Source organism: Myodes glareolus, chromosome 8 (genome assembly GCF_982192425.1).
Source record: "Myodes glareolus chromosome 8, mMyoGla1.1, whole genome shotgun sequence".
Lineage (NCBI taxonomy): Eukaryota > Metazoa > Chordata > Mammalia > Rodentia > Cricetidae > Myodes > Myodes glareolus.
In genome coordinates, this window is record NC_142033.1 from 12,201,212 (window position 1) to 12,218,190 (window position 16,979).

The window sequence follows — 16,979 nt, forward strand, 5'->3', positions numbered from 1 at the left end:
GTTGTGAGTGAGCCACCAGGCATGGGTCCTCTGCAAAGCTGTGCTACTCTTCGCCAGCAAGCCCTTCCCCAAACAGCAGATCTGTTTTGTAAAGTAGAATCAATGAAATGGCCACAATTCTCCCTCTCTCTGAATCTTAGATTTTCTTGGAATAAAATTTACATCCTGTCTCTACTTTGTGAATCAAGCCATACAAGTTGGTTTGCTCACCATGTCATGAATGAAGAGGTTTTCCATGCTTCTTCCTCTTCAAGCTCTCCAACAGCCATCTATATGAGCAAACCCTTGGCTAGCATGTCAAATGTTAGCAGACATATTATCCAGTGTTCCCATCATCCTATCCAATAACTAGTCTGCTTTCAGACACTGGTCCTTCAGTTGTAGGAGAATGAACTAATCCAGGCAAGACCAATTATCCAGCAAAGATTTACACAGGAGAGGGGGGGTGTAAAAATAATAAATGGTTAGGTTTGCATTTATTTAACATGTTCAGAGAATTGGTTTCAACCCTTAAGAAAACGCATTTATGTACTAAGCCATCTTAGCACCCCCTAATAACTCTGTTGAAAGATGTAAGCTTTAGAGCAGTCTGTAGCACACCAGTAGACCAAGGCAAGCACATATTAAAGCTGTTTAGAGATTCGTGGAGCTATTCTAACGCAGAACGGTGTTTGCTGTGTTCCTACATCACTGTGACCTTAGCTTACTCGGTTTCAGACTCTATAGCTTCTCTTTGAACACTGAAGTTGGCTTTTGTGACAAATTCTTAGCTTTGATGTCTATGACAGTGGCATTTCCCACAATGATTTGTCACACAATTTTATTTTTAAAGCTCAGAATTAATTATAAACACGAAACAAATCATACTGTTAAGGCATACATTAAAAACAAATTACAATCTCAAAATGGATAATTTACAACTTATAAAATTAATTGATTAAAATCTAAATTGCTTACAAATTACTGGGAAAACTAGAGTATTTAGTTATCTACCTAAATAGAAAATAGTGTACAGTGAACACAAGCCACAGACCAAACATCGGCAGTCCTAATCGTCCCTTAACGCCCCAAACGCTGTGGTATCTGCACATTGCAAATGATGGAAAGATGACAACAGAGATCCCATTCTCTTCTCTTAGCAAAACAAAAAAGATACCATAGCATCATCATTCAAAAGAGTCAAGACACAGCAACATAAAAGATAATGCATATTCCGTATTGAATCAGCTACCAAATTCTAAGTACTTGAAGGTGTGCACTCAATCAAATAGCTGGCAAGTTCTACTCCATAGTATTGTCATGAAATTTATATGTATAAAAGTCATTCATGATATTATTAACAATCTAGAAATAATAAGGTAAATAAAGCAGATAATAATAGAGCATTTCCACCCAAACAAGTATTGCTACAAATTTTATATATTTTCTCTGTGCTTTAGGAATGGGCGTTTGTATTTAATATTCTGAACAAACATAAGACACATAAGCATTGTGATGGCCAAAGACTGTTCAGATTGTTGTCTATAAATATTAAGGTTTCAGCTCACCACGTCATATATACTCTGTTACAAACATCTCACACAGAAGATAAGTATAAATCAAAGGTTGTAAGCATTGCAATTTATAAAATCAACCCTCAATTTTGTCGCCATTGCAAGAGGAATTAGACTAGAGTTTCATTCACATTGACAATAAAAGGTTCTGTGGCTTCAACTATTGCCAGATAATTAAATATTTTATCTCTGGATTTCCCTTAGTCACAGCATAGTAGGTTTTTTTCAGAATTATGTTAGTGATTCACTTGTACTGTTGTGGACCACAGCTCATACTTAAATCACTGGGATTGATCCAGGGACAAAGTGCGCATGCACACATACATTTGTACATATTTATACACACACATACACATGCACAGACATTACACACATATATATATACACACATGCACACACACACCAACACACATGCAAATAAGTATATACACATACACACATGCACAGACATCACAGACACACACACCACCACATACCTCAAGTCACATCTTACCACTCTTGGCAACTGAGACCCAATTTTACAGACATTCTTAGGAACCTTATAAAATGTGAGGTCCATAAAATAAAAAAGTCATGGTATCCCATAGACTCCCTGAGTCTTCTGTTGTGTCAAACATCGTGAATGCTAAATAAAGAGCTTTTGTATAAAATAAAAAAAATTAAGTGGAATAAGGGGGACACTCTTTCATTGCTGATTGGAATGTAAACTTGTACCACCACTTTGGAAACCAGTATGGTGGTTACTCAGAAAATTGGGAATCAACCTACCTCAGGACCCAGCAATACCACTTTTGGGCATAGATGCAAAAGATGCTCAATCATACTACAAGGACACTTGTTCAACTATGTTCATAGCAGCATTATTTGTAATAGCCAGAGACTGAAAACAACCCAAATATCCCTCATCCGAAGAATGGATTTAAAAAAAAAATGTGGTACATTTACACATTAGAGTACTACTCAGCTGTTAAAAACAATGACATCTTGAAATTTGCATGCAAATGGTTGTAACTAGAAAAAAAAACATCCTGAGTAAGTTAACCAAGATCCAGAAAGATGAATATGGTATGTACTCACTCATAAGTGGATTTACTAGCTGTAAAGCAAAGGATATGGAGCCTATAGTTCATGATCCTAGAAAAGCTAAGTAACAAGGTGAACCCTAGGAAAAACATACTGAGATCCACCTAGAAAGGGGAAACAGACAAGATTCCCTGACAAAACTGGGATCATGGGGATGGGGGAAGTAGGGAGGAAGTAAGGGGTAGACAAGGGAAGAAGGGATGGGGGAGGAGAACTTGAGGGAGCGGGATAGTTGAGATGGAGGAAGGACAGAGATGAGAGCAAGGAAAGAGATATTTTGATCGAGGGAGCCATTATGGAACTAGCAAGAAGCCTGGCACTAGAGAAATTCCCAGGAATTCACAAGAATGACCCCGGCTAAGACCATAAGCAATAAAGGAGAAGGTGGCCGAACTTGCCTTGCCCTTTAGTCAGACTGATGAATATCTTAAATATCTCCATAAAAACTTCATCTAGGAACTGATGGAAACAGAGGCAGAAAACTGCATCAGAGCACTGGACTGAGCTCCCAAACTGGGGCAGACTGCGGGGCTACTAGCAGTGGCACCAGAATTTATCCCTATTGCTTGTACTGGTTTTTTGGGGGACCTATTCTCTTTGAATGATTACCTTGCTCAGCCTGGATATAGTAGGGAGGGCCTTGAACCTTTTCCAAAGCAATGTGCCTTACCGTCTTGAAGGAGTAGATGTGGGGTGAAGTGGGTGCATTAAGTGGAGGGAAGGGGAGAAGAGGAGGGAGTGGGACCCAGGATTGGTATGTAAAATGAAAAAAGATTGTTTTCGTTTTAAAATAATTAATTATTTACTTAAAATTTTTAAAAAAGAATATATAATCTTAAAAAAGAGTATTTTAAGTCAACAGTTACAAAATAAAGGAATGACCATCTTAGAAGGATGAAAAATAGTGACCTACACATGTTAATGAAACATTTCCATATCCATTTTTTCATTCACTTATTCATAACCATTTTCTAAGGATTATTATGTGCAAAGATTTTATCAATATCTTTGGCCATCAACAAATTTATGTTTGCTTGAAAGACCTATAAACCATTATTCTGCAGTTGAGAGAGCTACTCACTCGTGTGGTTTCTGACTTTATCCTGGTAAGCAGAGCTCATTTAGCGGATCTCTATCTGCTGTGAGCTGCCATAGAGAACTCTGCTGGAAAAACAATCCGGCCAAGGACGAATACTTTCTTCAAGAAATGCTGACAAGTGCTTATTCCCAAGCAAAGGGAGAAAGGCTGAGATTGTCTTACATTATATTTAAAAACTGAGGGTGATAAATATTTGAAAGGAAAACTAAGGAAAAAGTCTTCAAGAGTCTGTGTTAGGCAGAGAGAGAGAGAGAGAGAGAGAGAGAGAGAGAGAGAGAGAGAGAGAGAGAGAATATATGCAAAAAGAGCAATCCACAAAGAGTGAAATGGTGATGTCTAGGAGGGCTGCTCACTTGGGATCATGTTTGCTAATGCAAGTATAAAAGATCTGAGTTAAGACTCCCAGAGCCCATAAGAAGTCAGACATAGAGGTCTGGTCTGCAATCTGGGGAAACCAAACATCTCACAGAGTGGATGGACCTCCCTCCTGGCATTTATTGGTCCTCTGTGCCACCTTTGCCTCCTGTACCACATCTCTGGCCCCAGAATGGCAAATGTGACCACTTCAGGTGAGTGATGGTTTCTTGCTTATATGCAAAGGAATGTATTGTCAATATAGAAGTTTCTAGATGTGCGTAGAATGACGTCTTTGCTTTCAATCCTGAAATAGGGTGCAGTGAATAACAGTGTAGTAAAAGGAGCCATCTCTGAGATGCATCCATGATGTCACACCGGATGCGTCCTGTCCTCCAACCAGAATCAGGATGTTCAACCTGCTCAAATGACTCAGCACAATGCTGTGTTAAGTAGCTGCTTTGGAGAGAGGGTAAAAATGTTGAAACCACTCTGCCTCACCCTGATAACGGCTTAGATACCCCCTTTCCCTTTCAGCTTAAGCCTCTTTCTTCAATTTAATCTGCCTTCAGCCTTTCAAACAGAGTGCGACCCCATATACTGCTGTTAAATATGAAAAATGATAAGATCTCTACCCTTTTCCAAGAACCGTTGTCAAATTATACCCACCAGTAGGTAATGGACCACTTGAGTTGGTAATTTCAACTATTTGTATGCATTCAGGCTTCCCAATTACCCCTCCAAGCTGTAAATTGCCTATTTTGAGAGCATAATTTGATTTTTAATGTTTGTGTTCACTGGCTGATTTGTTTTGTCTTTTGATTTGTTTCACATTTTAGTAATTAATTTTAAAGTGACACCATCTCTCCTCAAAGGAAGGTGGCAACTGCAAACCCTTGAGAGCTGGAGCCATCTGATACTGATAGAAATTTTGGTCTGGTCATAGATTTTAAGTGAACCATATCAGCCCTCCCCCTTTGTTTTCTTTGGAGGCAACACATCACTTCTTTTAAATGAAGTGTACTGACTCAAACCTCCACAGACACCGCAGAATCTCTCAGGTTTAAACCCACACGAGGAAGCAAAGGAATCTATGAAGTACACTTGGAATGTAGACTTTTTCTAAGTAGTCTGAAAGCAAAGGCTAAAGTGTTCTGGGGGTTACATGCATGCTTTCTCTCTTGATCTATCCTGAATCTTCACCTAGCTGACAAAAATCTGGAAAAAAAAAAGTGAGCTTCTCCTTCTCAGACATACCCTGTGAAAACCTGTGCTAGGGTAACTTAAAAACACAGAAACTTCTGTCTTGGCTGATCTTATAGTCTGTCTTCTGCCCCACAGCAAATCCTGAGCCTGGATAGGACAGAATGTGATAGAGATGTGTCTGTTAACAGATGAACCCTCCACCGTCTCCTGTTCTCTGCACATAGGCCCATTTGTGGTGTCCGTATCAGTCACCATCTGCTGCACAAAGAGGCTTCTCCAGTCAGAGCAGGCCAGTCTATGGATGCAAAGATAAGAACCTAAGAGCGAATTTACACCCAAGTCCACACAGCAGAATGATGGCATTGGGTTTTCCCTTAGGGTCTGTGCTTAGACAGCCAGGAACGTTTCTCTCAGCCCATGTTTTTGTGCCATGCACATTCCATACGGTTTCTTGAAGAACTTTTTTTCATCTGATTGATTTAAAACCTTTGTTACACAGTTTTAGAAACTCTGAAATTTTTGTTTTAAACTTTGTTATTTGCTTTTTAGGCTAAAGTTGAGATGCTCCTGGTTTCTGATGTCATGGATGGTTTTCAATTAGAACCTGGAGATTTCAGCTATTCATATAAGTAGAGTTTCAGCTTTAGCTGTATTTCTTTGACATCACCCCACAAAACAGGCAGTGAAGCCCACTGTGAGATGTGTTGGGGAGTCTAGCTCTCTACTAAGTTTTACATAAAAGACACAGGAATGCTTCATGACTCCTAATACAGCTCCAAACACAGCTTCTATGGGTTCTGGGGAGGCGGTGCAAAGTGTTTACCTTATTGCTGCTGGACTATATAGTGAGAATCATAGTTTTCTGTTGCTCTAGGAGGGAACAAACCACTCCTTCCTTGCTACTAAGGAAAGGAGTATACATTTGTCTGATCAGTTTTCTCTCACAACATTCAAATACAGGAAGTTCCCTTGTGACCTTTGCTAGAATGGCTGAGATGGTATCACCATTTATCTGTGCTATTTAGCTGAGGTCAGAGTACTTATTGCTGAAAGCTTTCTGTTCCCCCGGTCTACATCTGCTATGGCCTTTTGACAAAAGAAAGGTGGTTTTTATTGAAGTGATGCTTTATCTTCTTCCTCTTTTGCTTAATGGTCACTACTGGCCTAAGTCGCAGATATCTGAGACATAAGAGCCCATTCGTGTGATCCTTTGGCAAAGACTGCAGGTGCTTTTCTGCTTGTCCTTGGAATGTGCCCGAGGTTAAATGGAAAAGTGTTGAATGAACTTGACTTGCCAGTAGTCACTCTTAAGACGAATGTATGCAAATGAGCAAACAGGGCAAAGGGAAAAAACAGAATGTATGTGCAAAGTGACAAAGAAAACCAGAGAATCTAATGTCAACGCTTGTGCTGAAGGAGATAAGGGAAGAGCTAATCCAACACGGAATACAAGGGCTGTGTGTCGGAGTAAGGGGTGCCCTAAGGCTATGCTTCCAACCTGAGGAGAGAACAGGCTTGGGGAACTTTCTGCTCCTATAATAATTATCAAAACTTCTTGCAATATGATTTAAGAGTTCCAGGCTCTGTGCCAAGATGCCAAGCGTCATGGCAGTGTTACCCACGTCGTTCTGTTTCCAGAGGCATGAAGGATATACACAACTAAAGGCATTGTGGAATCTTCCTTCATGGTTAAGGAGAGCCTCTGTGGGAAGGCATTCGGCAGGGAAGTTTCTTACAGGAGGCCTTGAGAAGCCATTGCATGAAACTGAGACAGTGGAGCCTGGATTGTGTTGGGGACCCCAAGACCCTGGAGATGTCAGAGCCCTGGGACATCCGCCAAAATGTGCTGTACACAAGAAATAGGACCAGCCCAAGAGAGACAAAAGTTTTGCAGTCAGCAAAGCTGAAAGAATGGAATCATCTAAACCTTTTCGCATTAGACATGGAGCTACAGAATTTGTAGTTTGCCTTGCTCGGTTTCAATTTGCTTCAGTCCTGCATTTCCTCACTTTGTCCCCTTTCTTTCCTTTTGGAATGGTAATGTGTTTTCTGGGCCATTTTATGTCAAAGGCATGTAATGTTTTAAAAGACAGTTACAAAGCCTTCAGTCTCAGAAGAGAATTCGAACTTTGGATTTTTAAACAGTTTAGAGACTATGAAAGACTGGAGACTTTTGAAGATGGTAAAAATGCATTTTGCATTATGATATGGACACAGGCCTAGAGGAGCCAGGGAGTGGAAGTTGATGGTTTGAATGAGAATGCTCCCTATAGGTTCATGTGTTTGGATACTTGGTCTCCAGTTTGTGGAGCAGTTTGAGAAAGATTAGGAAGTGTGGCATTGTTGGAGGAGATGTGTCACTGTGAACAAGTTTTTGTGTTATTCCCAGTCTCTCTCTCTCTCTCTCTCTCTCTCTCTCTCTCTCTCTCTCTCTTCCTCCTCCTCCTCCTCCTCCTTCTCCTCGTCCTCCTCCTCCTCATTCTGCCTCAAAATGGGAGCTCTCAGCTACTGCCCCAGGATAGAGGCTTCTTGCCCTGACAGTCAGTTCTTGGTACAAGAACACAGGATTTGAAAGAACATTAAAATGCCAATTGCCTATTCTTTTAGTTATTTTCGTATTTCTGTAATAAAATCAAGGTAACTTATAAAAAGAAAACATTGAATTTGGGGCTTATGATTTCAGACGGTTAGAGTCCATGACAATGGAGAAAACCAGTTTAATTCCATCTGTCTACACTTTTCCACTGTCAGTCAAGAACAACAAGAACTTCAGAAATAAGGACTGTGCTCACCTTGTGGAAGTTTGGAAATTACAGAGAAGGGGTGGCGGATGGGGTGAACAGAGGGCCTGATGTTTGAGGGCCAGATTCAGCTGTTTCATTGGAGACGTGGCTGGCACAGGGTGTGAGAATGACTATGCAGGGGATAAAATGAATAGCAAACCTTCCCTGACGCTTAAGTCTACTTGTTCTTTTTATTCTTTTCCACTGACACAAATATTTAAAGAGAATAAAACAATTCAGAGATCATAAACGATTATGCTAAACTAAAAGCAAATGTGGCAATTTGCATGTAGTTGGTCTCCATAAGCTCACAGGGCATGGCGCTATTAGGAGGTGTAGCCTTGTTGGAGTAATGTGTCCTTGCTGGAGAAAATGTGTCACTCTGGAGGTGGGCTTTGAGTTCTCCCATGTTCAAGCTACTCCCAATGTCACAGCCTACTTCCTGTTGCCTGCATATCAACATGTTATAGCTCCTTCTCCAGTACTATGTCTGCCTGCATGGCTGCCATGCTCCCTACCATGATGATGATGAACTAAACCTCTGAACTGTAAGCCACCCCCAATGAAATGGTTTCTTTTTATAAGAGTTGATGAAGGAGTTTGCTTCGGGCCCCTGGCAGGGTCCCCGTGAGGAGGAGCTTGGGCTCCCCCCGACCCCATAGACGTCCAGGTCACCCTACAGTGCTGGCTGCCACCTCCCGCCTGCCATCCCAGCTCCCATCCAGGTACGAATTCCTATATTTCTCCCTTCCCCCTGGGGCCATAAAATTTCCCCAGCTCAGCTGCCTTGCGAGCTGGGCCTGGGCTGTAGGCGCATCCCGGCTGGAGGCAGTTCCTGGGTCTTAAAGGCCTCCCTGAGGACAGGTGGACCAGGTGCCAGCTCAGCCACATTCCTGACCAGCAGGGGCCCTGACTTCTAGCAGAGGGCCACTGGAGGGGTGAGTTTGCTTCAGGCCCCTGGCAGGGTCCCGGTGAGGAGGAGCTCGGGCTCCCCCAGACCCCATAGAAGCCCAGGTCACCCTGCAGTGCTGGCTCCCCCCTCCCGCCTGCCATCCCAGCTCCCATCCAGGTACGAATTCCTATATTTCTCCCTTCCCCCTGGGGCCATAAAATTTCCCCCAGCTCACCTGCCTTGCAAGCTGGGCCTGCATTGTAAGCGCATCCAGGAAATAGGGAGTGCCTGTGCTTCAATAGCCTGCCTGAGGAAAGGTGGGCATTCTGTCAGTGAAGTCCCTGCCCAACAAGGGAACCTGACCCGGTACCAGAAGTTCCAATAGAGAGAATTTGAAGTAAGAGATGGGCAGATGCCAAGGCAGGACCTCATCCAACAACATGAAAACACCAGATCCCAAGGACCCTACAATAGAAGGACTTGAACACCTTAACCCAGAAGAAGTGGAAAAAAGTGCCATTATGAAAGCAATAGAGTCCCTTAAACAGGATATGGATAACTCCCTTAAAGAATTGGATGAGAAATATAACAAAAAGTTTGAAGAAATGAGTATAGAAATAGATGAGAAATATAACAAAAAGTTTGAAGAAATAAGTAAATCTGTGAATGAGACGCTGAGAAACCAAGAAAAAACAATCAAACAGGTAAAGGAAACAGTTCAAGAATTGAAAACTGAAATGGAGGCAATGAAGAAAACACAAACTGAGAACCGGCTGGATATGGACAACCTAGGTAAACGAACGGAGACTACAGAATCAAGCATAACCAATAGAATACAAGAGATAGAAGAACGAATCTCAGATTCTGAAGATACCATAGAGAAAATAAATGCTCTGGTCAAAGAAAACGGCAAATCCAACAAATTCTCTTCACAAAACATTCAGGAAATCTGGGACACAATAAAAAAGCCAAATCTAAGAATAACAGGGATTGAAGAAGGAGAACTGCAGATCAAAGGCCCAGAAAATATATTCAACAAAATTATAGAAGAAAACTTTCCCAACCTAAAGAACGATATTCCTATGAAGGTTCAAGAAGCATACAGAACACCGAATAGACTGGATCAGAAAAAAACATCCCCTCGCCATATAATAATCAAAACACAAAACATACAGATTAAAGAAAGAATTTTAAGAGCTGCAAAGGAAAAAGGTCAAGTAACTTATAAAGGTAAACCTATCAGGATTACACCGGACTTCTCTATGGAAACCATGAAAGCCAGAAGATCCTGGATAGAGGTACTGCAGAAACTAAGAGACCATGGATACAAACCCAGACTACTATACCCAGCCAAGCTATCGTTCACTATTAATGGAGAAAAAAAAATATTCAAGGATAAAAATAAATTTAAACAATTCGTAGCCACAGATCCAGCCTTACAGAAAGCAATAGAAGGAAAATCGCAACCCAAGGAATCCAACATTGCCATCACTGCCTACAATAACCCAGACATTTAGCGACCCTTCACAACCACAACTCAAAGAAGAGAAACACAAAACACTCTACTACACACACACAAAAAAAAATAATAACCGGAATCAACAACCACTGTTCATTAATATCACTTAATATTAGTGGTCTCAATTCACCTATAAAAAGGCACAGACTAAGAGATTGGATATGAAAACAGGATCCTACATTCTGCTGTTTACAAGAAACACACCTCAACCACAAAGATAGACATCTACTCAGAGTAAAGGGTTGGGAAAAGATTTTCCAAGCAAACGGACCTAAGAAACAAGCAGGCGTGGCCATTCTAATATCTAACAAAGCTGACTTCAAACTAAAATCAATCAGAAGAGATGGAGATGGACATTTTATACTCATAACAGGAACAATTAATCAGGAGGAAGTCTCAATCCTGAATATCTATGCCCCTAATATAAAAGCACCCACTTATGTAAAAGAAAAACTTTTAGAACTCAAGGCAGTCATCAAACCACACACACTAATAGTAGGAGACTTCAACACACCTCTCTCACCAATGGACAGGTCAATCAAACAGAAACTCAACAGAGAAATAAGAGAATTACTAGAGGTAATGAATCAAATGGATTTAACAGATATCTATAGAACATTCCACCCAAAAAGGAAAGAATATACCTTCTTCTCTGCAGCTCATGGAACCTTCTCAAAAATTGGCCACATACTCGGAAACAAAGCAAACTTCCATAGATACAAAAAAATATTAGTAACCACCTGTGTCTTGTCGGATCACCACGGAATAAAGTTAGAATTCAATAACAATTCTAACACCAGAAAGCCTACAAATGTGTGGAAGTTGAACAGTCAACTACTGAATCATCCCTGGGTCAAGGAAGAAATAAAGAAAGAAGTTAAAGTCTTCCTTGATTTTAATGAAAATAAAGACACAACATACTCAAATCTATGGGACACAATGAAAGCAGTGCTAAAAGGAAAGTTCATAGCACTAAGTGCCCAGTTAAAGAAAACGGAGAAAGCACATATTGGAGACTTAACAGCACACCTCAAAGCTCTGGAAAAAAAAGAAGCAGACTCTCCCAGGAGGAGTAGAAGATTGGAAACAATCAAACTGAGGGCTGAAATCAACAAAATAGAAACACAGAAAACAACCCAAAAAATCAACGAAACAAAAAGTTGGTTCTTGGAGAAAATCAACAAGATTGACAAACCCCTAGCCAAACTAATGAAACGGCAGAGAGAGAACACCCAAATTAATAAGATCAGAAATGAAAAGGGGGACATAGACATAGAGGAAATTCAGAGAATCATTAGATCTTACTACGAAAGTTTATATGCCACAAAGTTGGAAAATGTACGAGAAATGGATTGGTTTTTAGATAAATACCATATACCAAAGTTAAATCAAGACCAGGTGAACAATCTAAATAGACCTGTTAGTCGCGAAGAATTAGAAGCGGTTATCAAAAACCTCCCAACCCAAAAAAGCCAGGGCCAGATGGTTTCAATGCAGAATTCTACCAGAACGTTCAAGAAGAGCTGATACCTATACTCCTTAAGGTATTTCACAATATAGAAACAGAAGAGTCATTGCCAAACTCTTTTTATGAAGCTACAGTTACCCTGATACCAAAACCACATAAAGACACAACCAAGAAAGAGAATTACAGGCCAATCTCACTCATGAACATCGACACAAAAATTCTCAAGAAAATCCTGGCAAACCGATTCCAAGAACACATTAGAAATATTATCCATTATGATCAAGTAGGCTTCATTCCAGAGATGCAGGGCTGGTTCAACATACGCAAATCCATCAATGTAATCCATCATATAAATAAACTTGAAAGAAAAAAACCATATGATCATCTCATTAGATGCTGAAAAAGCATTTGACAAAATCCAACATCCCTTTATGATAAAGGTGTTGGAGAGATTGGGGATACAAGGATCATACCTAAACATAATAAAAGCTATTTACAGGAAGCCGACAGCTAACATCAAACTGAACGGAGAGAAACTCAAAGCCATTCCATTGAAATCAGGAACACGACAAGGCTGTCCACTCTCCCCATACCTCTTCAATATAGTGTTAGAAGTTCTAGCAATAGCAATATGACAACATAAGGGGATCAAGGAGATTCGAATTGGAAAGGAAGAAGTTAAACTCTCGTTATTTGCAGACGATATGATAGTATACATGAGCGACCCCAAAAACTCTACCAAAGAACTCCTACAGCTGATAAACACCTTTAGTAATGTGGCAGGATACAAGATCAACTCCAAAAAATCAGTGGCCCTCCTGTACACAAAGGATAAAGAAGCAGAGAGGGAAATCAGAGAAACTTCACCTTTCGTGATAGCCACAAATAGAATAAAATATCTTGGGATAACTCTGACCAAGGAAGTGAAAGACCTATTTGACAAGAACTTTAAGTCTTTGAAGAAAGAAATTGAGGAGGATACCAGAAAATGGAAAGATCTCCCTTGCTCTTGGATTGGGAGAATCAACATAGTAAAAATGGCAATTCTACCAAAAGCAATCTATAGATTCAATGCAATCCCCATCAAAATCCCATCAAACTTCTTCACAGACCTTGAGAGAATAATAATTAATTTTATGTGGAAAAACAAAAAACCCAGGATAGCCAAAACAATCTTATATAATAACAGAATGTCTGGAGGTATAACCATCCCTGATTTCAAATTCTATTACACAGCTACAGTATTGAAAACAGCTTGGTACTGGCATAAGGACAGAGAAGTCGACCTATGGAATCGAATAGAAGACCCAGATATTAACCCACAAACCTATGAACACTTGATTTTCGACAAGGGGGCTAAAGGTATGCAATGGAAGAAGGAAAGCATCTTTAACAAATGGTGCTGGCATAACTGGATGTCAACCTGTAGAAGAATGAAAGTAGACCCATATCTATCACCATGCACAAAAATCAAGTCCAAATGGATTAAAGACCTCAACATTAATCTGACCACTTTGAACCAGATAGAAGAGAAAGTGGGAAGTAGTCTACAAGACATAGGCACAGGAGACCACTTCCTAGGTAGAACCCCAGTAGCACAGCCAATAAGAGAATCAATGAATAAATGGGACCTCCTGAAACTGAGAAGCTTCTGTAAAGCAAAGGACACCGTCAGTAAGACAAAAAGGCTACCTTCTGACTGAGAGAAGATCTTCACCAACCCCTCATCAGATAAAGGCCTGATCTCCAAAATATACAAAGAACTCAAGAAACAAGACAATAGAACTCTAATTAACCCAATTAAAAACTGGGGTGCTGATCTGAACAGAGAATTCTCAACAGAAGAACTCCGAATGGCCAAAAGACACTTAAGGTCATTAAGGTCATGCTCAACATCCTTAGCGATCAGGGAAATGCAAATCAAAACAACTATGAGATACCATTTTACACCGGTCAGATTAGCTAAAGTCAAAAACACCAATGATAGCCTATGCTGGAGAGGATGTGGAGAGAGGGGAACTCTCATCCATTGTTGGTGGGAATGCAAACTTGTGCAGCCACTGTGGAAATCAGTGTGGCGGTTTCTTAGGAAACTGGGAGTCAACCTCCCTCAGGACCCAGCAATTCCACTCTTGGGAATATACCCAAGAGATGCCCTATCATACTACAAAAGTGTTTGTTCAACTATGTTCATAGCAGCACTATTTGTAATAGCCAGAACCTGGAAACAACCTAGGTGCCCCTCAATAGAAGAATGGTTAAAGAAGGTGTGGAACATATATACACTAGAGTTTTACTCAGCGGTAAAAAACAATGACATCTTGAATTTTGCATGCAAATGGATGGACATAGAAAACGCTTTACTGAGTGAGGTAAGCCAGACCCAAAAAGAGGAATATGGTATGTATTCACTCATAAGTGAATTCTAGCCATAATTAAAGGTCTTTGAGCCTATTATTCGTGATCCTAGAGAAGCTAAATAAGAAGGTGAACCTGAAGAAAATCATGTTCTTATCCTCCTGGAGATTGGAAATAGACAAGAGTCCCAGGTAACCTCGGGTGCATGGGGGGGGCGGTGAGAGGGTTGTTGGAAGGGGAGAGGGTTAGAGAGAAGGGAGTAGGGAGGAATGGGGAAAACTCGGGGGACTGAGATGGGGGGAGGGAGGAAGGATGGATATGGGATCAGGGAAGAATATATCTCAACTAAGGGAGTCATTTTAGGGTTTACAAGAGACTTGATTATAAATGGGATCCCAGGTCCAAGGAGAGATCCCCAGATTGTTCTCTGGACAGAGAAGAGGGTGCCTGAACCGGCCTTGGCCTATAACCATACTGATGAAGATTTTGCTTATCACCATAGATCCTTCATCTGACGATGAATGGCGATACAGACAGAGACCCACATTGGAGCACCGGACTGAGCCCCCCCATGGTCCAAATGAGGGGCAGAAGGAGGAAGAACATGAAAAAAAACTCAGGACCGCGAGGGGTGCGATCACCCACTGATACAAGGGGACTGATCTAATGAGAGTTCACCAAGGCCAGTTGGACTGGGACTGAACGAGCACGTGATCCAACCAGATTTTCTGAATGTAACCGGATTCTCTGAATGTGGCTGGCCTGGAGCCTTTCTGAAAAGCCATTGACAATGACACTGGGACTTGTTTCCTCTGCATATACTGGATTTTGGGGATCCAGTCTGTTTGGATACTCACCTTCCTGGACCTGGAGGGAGGGGAGAGGAACTTGAACTTCCCACAGGGCTGGAAGCCCTGACTGCTCTTAGGGATGGAGAGGGAGGAGGAGGGCGGGGAGTGGGAGGGTGTTGGGAGGAGGGGCGGAAATGGAAACTTTCATAATTTAATAAACTTTGAAAAAAAAAAGAGTTGATGAAGTATGGTATCTCTTCATAGCAACAGATACTCTAACTAGGACAGGAATAATAGAAAAATTTTAAAAATATGGTAACCTTTGAATTTTTGTTATTGCTACATTTGTATACTTAATACTCTTAAATTTAGAGATGCCATGATTTGAGATGCCCCAGTATAGAAGAGGTAGATTAATTTATATGTCTGAGACATCCCAATGCTTGGTTGTCCTGGGAGCATGCTAGTGGTCCAGTTAGGCCTTTGTTTTAGCCTGCATTTCCTGTGGATGAGAAGTAAAAATACATTTCTTTGCTCTAAGTGGTTTTATTTTCATTTGCTTATTTTTTTTAGTTCGGGAGCAATTTTAACTTTCTTCTAAAAGTAGTAGAAACATCTCTCAGTGATACTCTCCTGAGTTAATCATTTTCTTGGGCAAAGTAAATTCTATATTCATTTTTTTTCATAAATCACTGAGTTTATTCCATTGTGTGTGCATGAGATGAAAAAAGCCCATCCCATCACATTCCTTCTAAACAGAAGCTTGAAGAAGTTGAATTCTGGAGAAAACTTTTTTTTTTCATTTCCAAGCACACAATTCCCCTGAACCAACACCCTTCCACACAGAGGATGCCTGACATTAGACCCTCACTCCTGAGTCTTTCCCACCTCATTCACCTGACAGCCTTCTCCACAACAGACATCTTATCAGACGTGACTGATTGCTGTAATCTGTACTCTGGGCAGCCATTAAGCAAATTACCTGAATCATTGCAAGGATTAGTCTCATTAACACATGATTAGCATCAAATTAAAATAATGAGTGTTTAACTTCTGATGTCTTCCAGTTGTTTGAACAGCTTGATCAGCCACACCAGGCTGGCAGAAAGGTGGGGGTGTCAAAGAGCTACAGGAAAAAGGGAGGCTGCAGTGTGCAAGCCACTGTGCAGTTCACCAGCAGAAGGAAGTGAGATCAGACCCAAACTATCTGGATGGAAGCAGTGTCTAAACAGAGGCCCTTCTGCTTGGCAACCATTCATCTGGAGTGAGGCTTTGCATAGTAATGGTGTACTAACTCACCCCTCCACATCCTGGATGCTCATTTCCTTCCAGCTTTCTTGTCTCAGACAGCACAAAAAGCAGCTTTTCTCCTTCCTGTGCCAAACTTAACAGTCTCATGAAACTGCTTTTGAAGGATGGGGGATCAGACTAGACTAACCGTCTAAGATCAGATTCTCCACGGTCCCCACATTTTCTTTTGAATTGATGACTAATCCATTACTAAAATTAGCAAAAACTTAAATTATCTCTGGTGGTTATGAGGAACACTGGCTACATGTAAAAGATGCTGTACTCCCATGGGAAATTTGATGGAGGACAAGAGGACCAGCTTAGTGTGGTCTTGTCTACCAACTAGCAGGATTAGAGGACAACAGCCAGCCAGTTGAGAAAGCTTTTTTTTGTTCCTGAAGATTGGTGGTCCTGAGAGCCTGCAAATAGTCAGACTTCTGTGGGAGGAAGTGAATGAAGTACCAAAGGCCTACTACATCTTACTCTTTATAAAAGAAAGCATTTAATGGGGGTTTACTTACAGTTTCACAAGTCATGGTAGTCTATTGTCATGGTAGGAAGCATGACAGCTTGCAGGCAGACC